This window comes from Dasypus novemcinctus, chromosome 16, assembly GCF_030445035.2.
Source record: "Dasypus novemcinctus isolate mDasNov1 chromosome 16, mDasNov1.1.hap2, whole genome shotgun sequence".
In the NCBI taxonomy this organism is placed as follows: domain Eukaryota; kingdom Metazoa; phylum Chordata; class Mammalia; order Cingulata; family Dasypodidae; genus Dasypus; species Dasypus novemcinctus.
The window spans coordinates 58,010,808-58,019,483 of NC_080688.1; the positions used below are offsets into that span (position 1 = coordinate 58,010,808).

At 38.9% G+C, this 8,676-nt stretch overlaps 1 pseudogene; it reads right to left on the bottom strand.

Moving 5' to 3' along the window:
• LOC101412456 (STING ER exit protein pseudogene) overlaps nt 1-4,318 on the bottom strand; it is a 131,846-nt pseudogene extending 127,528 nt beyond the window's left edge.
• Nucleotides 4,319-8,676: the final 4,358 nt, after the last annotated feature.

Here is an 8,676-nt window from a genome sequence, read left to right on the forward strand (position 1 = left end):
CAGTAAAAAGTGAATAAAAACAAAAACAACTTCTCAATATGTTCTATCTATATACCATTAACCCTTTTTTACACAGGACTAAATGATTGTTATGTTGATAATCATTATCCTTTGAAAGGATGACAATTATGACAAATCAGTGATGTTTAGTTAACTATGCATAGCACTGAATAGTTAGTACAATGTCCAGCTTAATAAGTGTCCCATAAATAAATAAATGGATACATAATTATCAATGAGACTATTAGAATTTTCTTCAGCAACCTGAATTTTAATTTCAATAAGCTGGCTTTTTTATGAAACTTTTCCATGTAAATCTGATTTAAAAAGACCTGCGTTTGAAATTAAACATACAACACAATTTGAAATTTATCATACAACATAATTCTGCTATTAAATAACTATCCAAGGGAAATGAAAACAGGTCCTCATAAAGACTTTTACACAAATGTTCACTGCATGATTCATAATAGCCAAAAGCGGAACAACTCAAATGTTCATTAACTGATGAATGTCTTTCAAATGGAAATTTTCTGGTACAACATCTCAGCTGTCGTTGCTAAGCAGTGCTCTCTAGTTCTTACCCAAAACCCCAGTATATAATCTACAAATTGCTATTTACGGGTAATTTGCCCATACCAGCGCCTGAGCTCCTATTCTATACTGTTTGGGATAATGACCTGTGTGGGCCTGTGTAATCTTATTGATTCCTATTTAACATTTCAAATTAATATTAGCTGAATGGCACATTTATGTGTCTTCTGTTTTGCAATACTAGGTAGAGGAAACATCCTCCAGTCAGACACAATATCTATTCCCATACCACTTTCAAGTAAAGGAGACATTATCACTTCCCATAAAGTACAAATGATCCAATTTTCACCATAAACCTAGTACTCACTGCATTCCTGTACTTTCCCAATCTAACTGTAGCCCTTGTTAGGATTTCACCAACAGATTTTAGTTTTATAATATTATATAGGAGAAGTATCTCACAGGCAGATATAATATCCAATCCCACAGAACATTCAGATAAAGGAGATAAAACCACTTAACATAAAACCTGCTCAGACATACCAATTTTCTCTTAATCCCATTATCCATTGCATCCCCATATCCTTCCAATGTAACCATAGCTTCCATCAGGACTTCATCAGCAAGTTTTAGAAACACAGTGTGTGAGTCTCCATTATAAAGAAGTCCAAGAAACTTCTCTCCTCAACCCTCTGTCCATTTTACCCTCTCAAGTGCATGTGGCAGTGGGATTCAAGCTGGGATTTGGCTCCTCCAACCATTTCTATCTTGAATAACATGTCTACCACTGTCGCAGGTTATTCCAGATCAGGGTTTCTCAGTTATCTTTGCCTTCTGGATTTTGTAATTCCTCCAAGCCAGGATAAATAAAGCAAACTTGTTTAGGGTCCTTTAATCTTGGGTCCCATCCCCCTAACTTACGATAATGCTACTTTAGGACCTTTGTTTCAACCTCATCAAAATCTGCTTTACATATCCCTTCGCTTAATAATCATCTAAATATTTCTACCCATTTGGGATGGGTCCTTTGAACTTCCCCTATGTCTGTATCCATTTTCTTATGACTTATACTACTATTCTTAGCATCTGTAACATCCAAGAGGAAGATGAGACAGCAAATCTGATAAGGCTTCTCAGACATGGAGTACAAGTGGAACCCCTTTATCACAGGATTTACCATGACCTGAGTAAGGGGCATATTCAAAGGATGACTATCATGATCATCATAAAGCAAATCCAGCATAGCTTGCACAGGAAGCATATCAGCTGCTTCATCTGGGGTGTTCCACTTCGCATTTGTAAGAGGAAAAGGATTAAAAAACAAAACAAACAAAACTTTACAGGGGCTTTCATCTAGGCCCAAGGCTAGCTGTCCCATTGGGAATAACCTACCTTCTGTGTGGATCATGTATAGCTATCTGTGGTTGTTCAATAGCAGTAAGCTGTGGATCCTGCATCAACCCAAACATGCTCTTCCACGCTGCAGTATTCAAAACCAAAGATATTTCCCCTAAATTAGTAACTTTCACAATCCATTTTAATAAAGGTAAACTGAGGATTCTGATCCACAAAATTAGACAACTCCTTCATACTAACCCCTCTAGTTTTAGTAGTTTCTTAGTTTTGACCTTCTCTCACCAGACTCTTTTCTTAGTAAGAAAAAGTTCTATGGGAAGCAGACTTGGCCCAATGGATAGGTCGTCCGTCTACCACATGGGAGGTCCGTGGTTCAAAATCCAGGCCTCCTTGACCCATGTGGAGCTGGCCCATGCACAGTGCTGACTTGCGCAAGGAATGCCATGCCACGCAAGGGTGTGCCCCACATAGGGGAACCCCATGCACAAGAGCTGCCCAGTGCGAGAGAAAGTGCAGCCTGCCCAAGAATGGCACCACACATATGGAGAGCTGACACAACAAGATAATGCAACAAAAAGAAACACAGATTCCCGGTGCTGCTGCTAAGGATAGACGCAGTCACAGAAAAACACACAGCGAATGGACACAGCAGACAACGGAGGGGGGTGGGGGGTGGGGAATAAATAAATAAATCTTAAAAAAAAAGTTCTAGAGATGCTATTGTTGTCCTGCATAATTTTTCCCTTTGGGATTAGCCCTGAGGCTAGTCATCCTAGCTCAGACCACTGAAATCTGGGATTGGCCTCACCCCAGCACACTCTTACTTTCATTTTTGCTATTATAGATACCAATACGTAAGGAATTGCATAATTAGCATGCTTATTATTTTGCACTTCATTATGTATTCAGTGAGCCAACTCTTCAGGACTTGGGTCTACCGCCATTGCTAAATTCCGCTGGTAACTTATCTTTAGTAACTGATTCCAGCACAGTTGCCATTCCATACCATGGGTGACCCATGGCCACCCAGAAATAAAGTTCCTCCCCTCCCATGCCCTCCCCACCTCCCAAGCTCTTTCTTTCTTTCTCTTCCCAAAGCACAAGTTTCAAGGAGTCAGGGTCATTCTACCAAATCCCACTTTTTTGACACCACCAACCATGTAAGTCCAAAAATTTCTAACACCAAGTACAAAAGACTGCAGTAACTTGGAACACTTTTCAACAGCAAGTCAATTAAATTCTTACTGAAACTACCAGGAGTTAGTCCAAACTCCACAGTTTAAGAGCAATCCTGTATAAGATCGTCCTTCAGGCACCAATGGCAAGTGCAGGGGCCCCCAGGCTACCTGCACTTCTGACCAGTTGGCTACAAATGTTGGGGTTTCCACTGCCCCCTCAGGTTTGATAATCTGCTATAATGACTCCCAGAATTTACTGAAAGTGCTATACTTATTATTATAGTTTTATTATAATGAAAAGGCCACAAACAAGAAAATACATAGGGCAAGGTCTGGAAGGGTCTCAAATTCAAGCTTCTGTGTCCTCTCAAAAAAGAGTCAAAAACATCACCCTTCTTGCATAGCAATCATGGAAGAAACTCACCCAAGCTTCCAGTATCCAGAGTTTATATGGAGTTTTATTACATAGTTCTGATTCATGGGATTGGGGTTGGATTCAATCTCCAGCCTGCCTTCCCTCACACAGGTCCTGGAGGTCTGGTTGATATGACATGGCTCAAACCCCAATTCAAGTGGTTGGTCTTTCTGGTGTTGGCCAGGCTCCCACCCCCTCAAAGACTATTGGTGAGGCTGGCCCCACCTTTAGTCATCTAGTTAACATAGGATGTCAGGTGTGGTCCTGATATAACAAAAGACACTCCCATCGGGGGAAATTTTAAAGATGTAAAGCTTTACTCCAAGGAACCAATGACAAAAACCAGACAAGTTTTGCAATATATGACAAACTTATAAAAAAAAATGTTCCAAGTCCAAGAAGCCAGATACAAATACTATATATTGTATGGTTTCATTTCCAGTAAAGGCCAAATCTTTAGAGGCAGAAAGTAAATCAGTGATTGCCACAGGTGGGAGCTGGAACTGACTAAAAAGGGCACTGAGGCAACTTGTTGCGATGATGGAAATAATCCAAATGGTTGGACAACACTACATTTACGAAAATCCACGATACTGTACATTACAATGGATGTGTTTTATTACATGTAAATTATATCTCAGAAAAACCGGCTTTTAATAAAAGAGAACTCAAGAGGCTCACCGACAAAGGCAATGAAAACGCTGGCTTTCCAATGTGAAGCAGGCAGAACGTAGACAAGGCAGGAGGGTTGGGCAGGTATCCCTCTCCTCCTGTGGTGGCAGCAGCAGCCGGGGGACTCAGTTCCTTAATGGCTTCCGCTCCAGCCGGAAGTCCCGCCTATGCTTTGACTGACCTGCCACCTTTGCCCCTACTGCGATAATTCACTATGTTGCAGTCTCAGAACCCTGGGTCCTATCAACCCTACTCCCTACTCCCCGCGGGCGGGCACGACCTCTTCAAATGCCACATAACTGGTCATCTCCACACATCTCTGCACTTTACACCGTGTTTGCCGGCTTTACGATATGGCTGACGGGAAGGGTAAGGAGCGATGGCGGTCCGACCTATCCTCGGCTGTTGCAGAGGGAAGAAAGGATCCCCTTGAGGGACCTTAGAGCAAAGCCAAAGTGCTGGAGGAATCTGAGGCTCCGGGTGCAGGGTTGTAGACCCCTATAGATACCGAGATTCTGAAGAGTCTGTTCTACTCAGTGCTTAACTATTTCCTTGACCTCAGGGACATCCTCACCCAGGGTACAGAGGTAAATTTCAGTTTGCTAAGGAGATTCATGATCTTGAAAGAAAGTATGCTGCCTTATTTTAGCCTATACATAATTTGAGACTTGAAATCATAAATTCGGAAAACGTTCGTGATTGGAAAATGGAGCTGGAGGAGCCTGAAATCAGAGAAGATGTAACACTTTAACAAGAAAAGGCTGGATAAAAGGAAGGTCCCACCGAAATAACTGAGATAAATGTTGAAAAAAGGATTGTAAGGGACTTTCTGATGAGGGGGGCAAAGAAAATGCTGATACTAAAGGAATTCCTGGGTTTAGGTTGAGAGTTTTTAAAAATGTTCAAGTGCTTGGTTCTATGATTAAGGAACCGGATGAACTCGTTTTAAAATATTTGAAAGATGTTGAACTAAAGTTCTAAGATCCTGGGGAGCATCTGAGTTTCATATTTGAATTTCACTAGGAACTTGATGACTATATTAAAAATGAAGTGCTGATGAAGACATATATGCTAAAATCTTGACCAAAATTTAAATCAAATCCTTCTTTTCTCAGGGATTTGAAATTCATAGCTGCATAGGACGTCAAGTAGATTGGAAGAAAGGAAATAATATCACTGTGAAAACCATTCAGGAGAAATGCAGTGTAAATGGAAAAATTCAAATAGTGACTGAAATAGTTTCCAGTGATTCATTCTTTATCATTCTTTAACTTTTTCATTCCCCCTGTAGTTCCTGAGCAAGGATGCCTTAATGAAAAAGAAAAAGCTACCCTTGCTGAGGACTTTAAAATAGGTCAGATTTTACATAATCATATAATCATGAAATCAATATTTTATTTCATGGGAAAAGTTTCTCACATTTCTGAAGAGGAATCTGATAATGAATCTGACATGTTTGAGGAGGATAGGGAGCAGGAATTTGCAAAAATTCTTAATATAAAGAGTATCTGGCTAAATGTGCTTAAACTGCCAACTATAATACAACCTTTTTTAATAATGATTTAAAACCAACAAATACTTCAGAGTCTTATGTGTATTTTTTTGGAGTATGCCAAGAAAGTTTTAAAGTACTAATTCTACTTAGCTTTTAACAGTATTATTTTCTGTGAGAAAAGAAAAATGAGTAAATTCCAAAAAGCAGATTGTTTCCTACATATTTGGTTTGCATGAAGTCCTTTTGACAAGTAGCTTGTGGACCCCAGTGTGAAAATTTTGTGACCTATTGTTAGCTAAGATAAATAAATATTTACATAAGTATTTTAGTCAGTGGTTGAAGGACATTGTCTGCTAGCCCTAGAGGTATGTTGATTATTCTGCTAAAGCAATTCAGTGGTTATTAAACTAGAAAGTGCTTTGCTTTTTTAATCTGCTAAATCAATGACTAGTCTGTTTTCAAATGTCCAAAGTGGCAGTTCATGTTAATAGCTCTATTATGACTGTTAATGTGACAGTAATCTATAAGATTCATTTTAAGTGTATTTAGCACCATAGTATTAATAGAAAGCTTTTAAAAGTTTGCATAATTTTATTATATATAAGGTGAGCAAACAGCTTTCTGTAGAGTGTGGTCCATGTTGTATTTCACTGATAATCTTTTTAAAACTTTAAAAAATATTCAGGAGGCTTTGTTCATGTTTGTGTTCACTTGGAGCTATAGGGTCCCTGAAAAACCCATTGCATGATATGTTTTAGCAGCTTGGAAACTAAAATAGTTTTTGGTACCAGAAAGTGGGGTGCTGCTATTACTAATACCTAAAATGTAGAAATGACTTTGGAAGTGGATAAATGGTAGAGACTAGAATTGTGAGGTACATGATAAAAAAAAAAGCATGGATTGTTTTGAAGAGACTGTTGTAGAAATATAGATATTTCTGATGAGGTCTTAGAAGGACATGATGAATATGTTATTGAAAACTAAAGAAAGGTGATCCTTTTTTTAATGTTGCAGAGAACTTGGTGAAATTGAGTTCTGATGTTGGATGGAAAGGAGAACTTGAAACTGAGAATTTAGATATTTAACTGCAGATGTTTCTAAGCTAAATTTAGAAGGTGCAGACTTAAATCTCCTTGAAGCTTGTGGTAAAATGCAAGAGGAAAGAGAGAAGCTGAGAACTGAACTCTGAAGTACAAAGAAACCAGAAATTGATGGTTTGGGAAATTCTGACCCTATACAGATAGTGTGCTCTGAGATGAGGACCAGAAACAACTCTATCAGGGACCTTCCTGGGCTTCCAGAATGTGAGTCCCCAGTTAACAGAAATTTATTCAAGGGTTAAACTGAATGTTGATCCAGTAAGGTATTTTGGTAGAAGTCAGGATTGGAAATGTATTTATACAGGAAGGATCTTTGAAAAGTTCTGTTGTCTGATGGTTTGGACCCCTGTGAACGATATGCACAAGCTGATAAGGTTATTACAAAATTTGAGCAGAATTACTGCTATCCTCTACTGAAAGGGACAGAGAAGAACCAAAGGAAGAGTGACTTCAAGGGCAGAACCATGGAAGCCAAGGGCTGGACCAAAGAGATATCCCTAGGCAAAGAAAGCAGTCCTACCTAAGTTTGTAGAAAGGGCAGGTTCACCCCTGCATTTGGAGGATGACTGCTTTGTTCCCCATTTTCAGGGAGAGTGCTACAGCCCCAGTGCTTAGAAAGGGTAGGACCTGTATCCTGACATTTGGGAAGAGACTGGTGGCTACCCTAATGGTTGCAGAGGGTAGGACCTTTACCCCAGTGTTCAGGGAGAGCATGGAAGCCCTTGGAAGGGGTGGGGCTGCGACTCCATCAGACCTGGAGGACAAAACGTAGATGATCTCAGACTATGAAATTTAATGGAGTTATCCCGCTAGGTTTCAAAATTGTTTGGGATTTGCAGCCCCTGTTTTCCTTCTAATTTCTCACTTCTGGAATGGAAATGTTTATCCTGTGCTTGCCCCTCCATTGTATATTAGAAGCAGATAACTTGTATTCTAGATTTCACATATGCCATGGTAGAGGGGGATCATGCCCCAGGATAGACCACATCCACAACCAGTTTTGGTAAGTCTTTGTACATAGCATTGTTACTGAAATGACTTTGGATTTTGGGGATGTTTTGATGGAATGAATGCATATTCCTTGTGGAAAGAATGTGTCATTTGGGGTCTGTCATGGGTTAGAGCTACGTACCCCAGAAAAACATGTTCTTAATCTCAGTCTATTCCTTTGGGTATGAACCCATTGTATATGACATTTTGACGAGGTTATTTCAGCAATAAAACTTCTGTGTAAGAAGATACTTTATAGAGGTTAAATCAAATAGACAACTTATAGTTTATCAAACTAGGAACAAAAATAGCATGTCCAATACCTGAGAAATTCCACACCATTGTCCCACAAACATTTTGTTTAAATTGATATAACATTTGCTTCATTTAATGGTCATTTCTCTAGTAGAAGCCCAAATAATAGTGAAATGGACAAAATATGAGGAAGTGACAACAATACACAATCTGAATAAACAACTGAATAGTTTAATAAGGGAGAATGTTTTTGTTGGTTCCAGAAAGGGTTTCACATGAAGGGAAATTAACATGGTCTGTGCTTTTAGCAGTGTTTAGAAATTGTATTTTCTGATTGGAAGTTGCTACCAGGACAATTCTAGAAATTACATTGTTTTCATAAAGATAATTAGAAAATAAGTTATAATAAACACGTTATTAGTAACAAGCAGTTTATTGGTAATAAATTATACTAGGAATGGGGGTGGGGAGCAGTACTAGATTATAACCACACTATATGAATGGATTAAGAATGGGTAGAGTTTTGCATAATGGCCTGAGAATACTTTTAAGTTAATTACAGCATACTCCTAAATAATCAGGGGTCAAAGAAAAAATTGCAAGTGAAATTAGTAAGTATAAGAAACGAATGAAAATGAAAACATAACATCAAAATGTGTGGGATACAACAAAGGCAGTCTT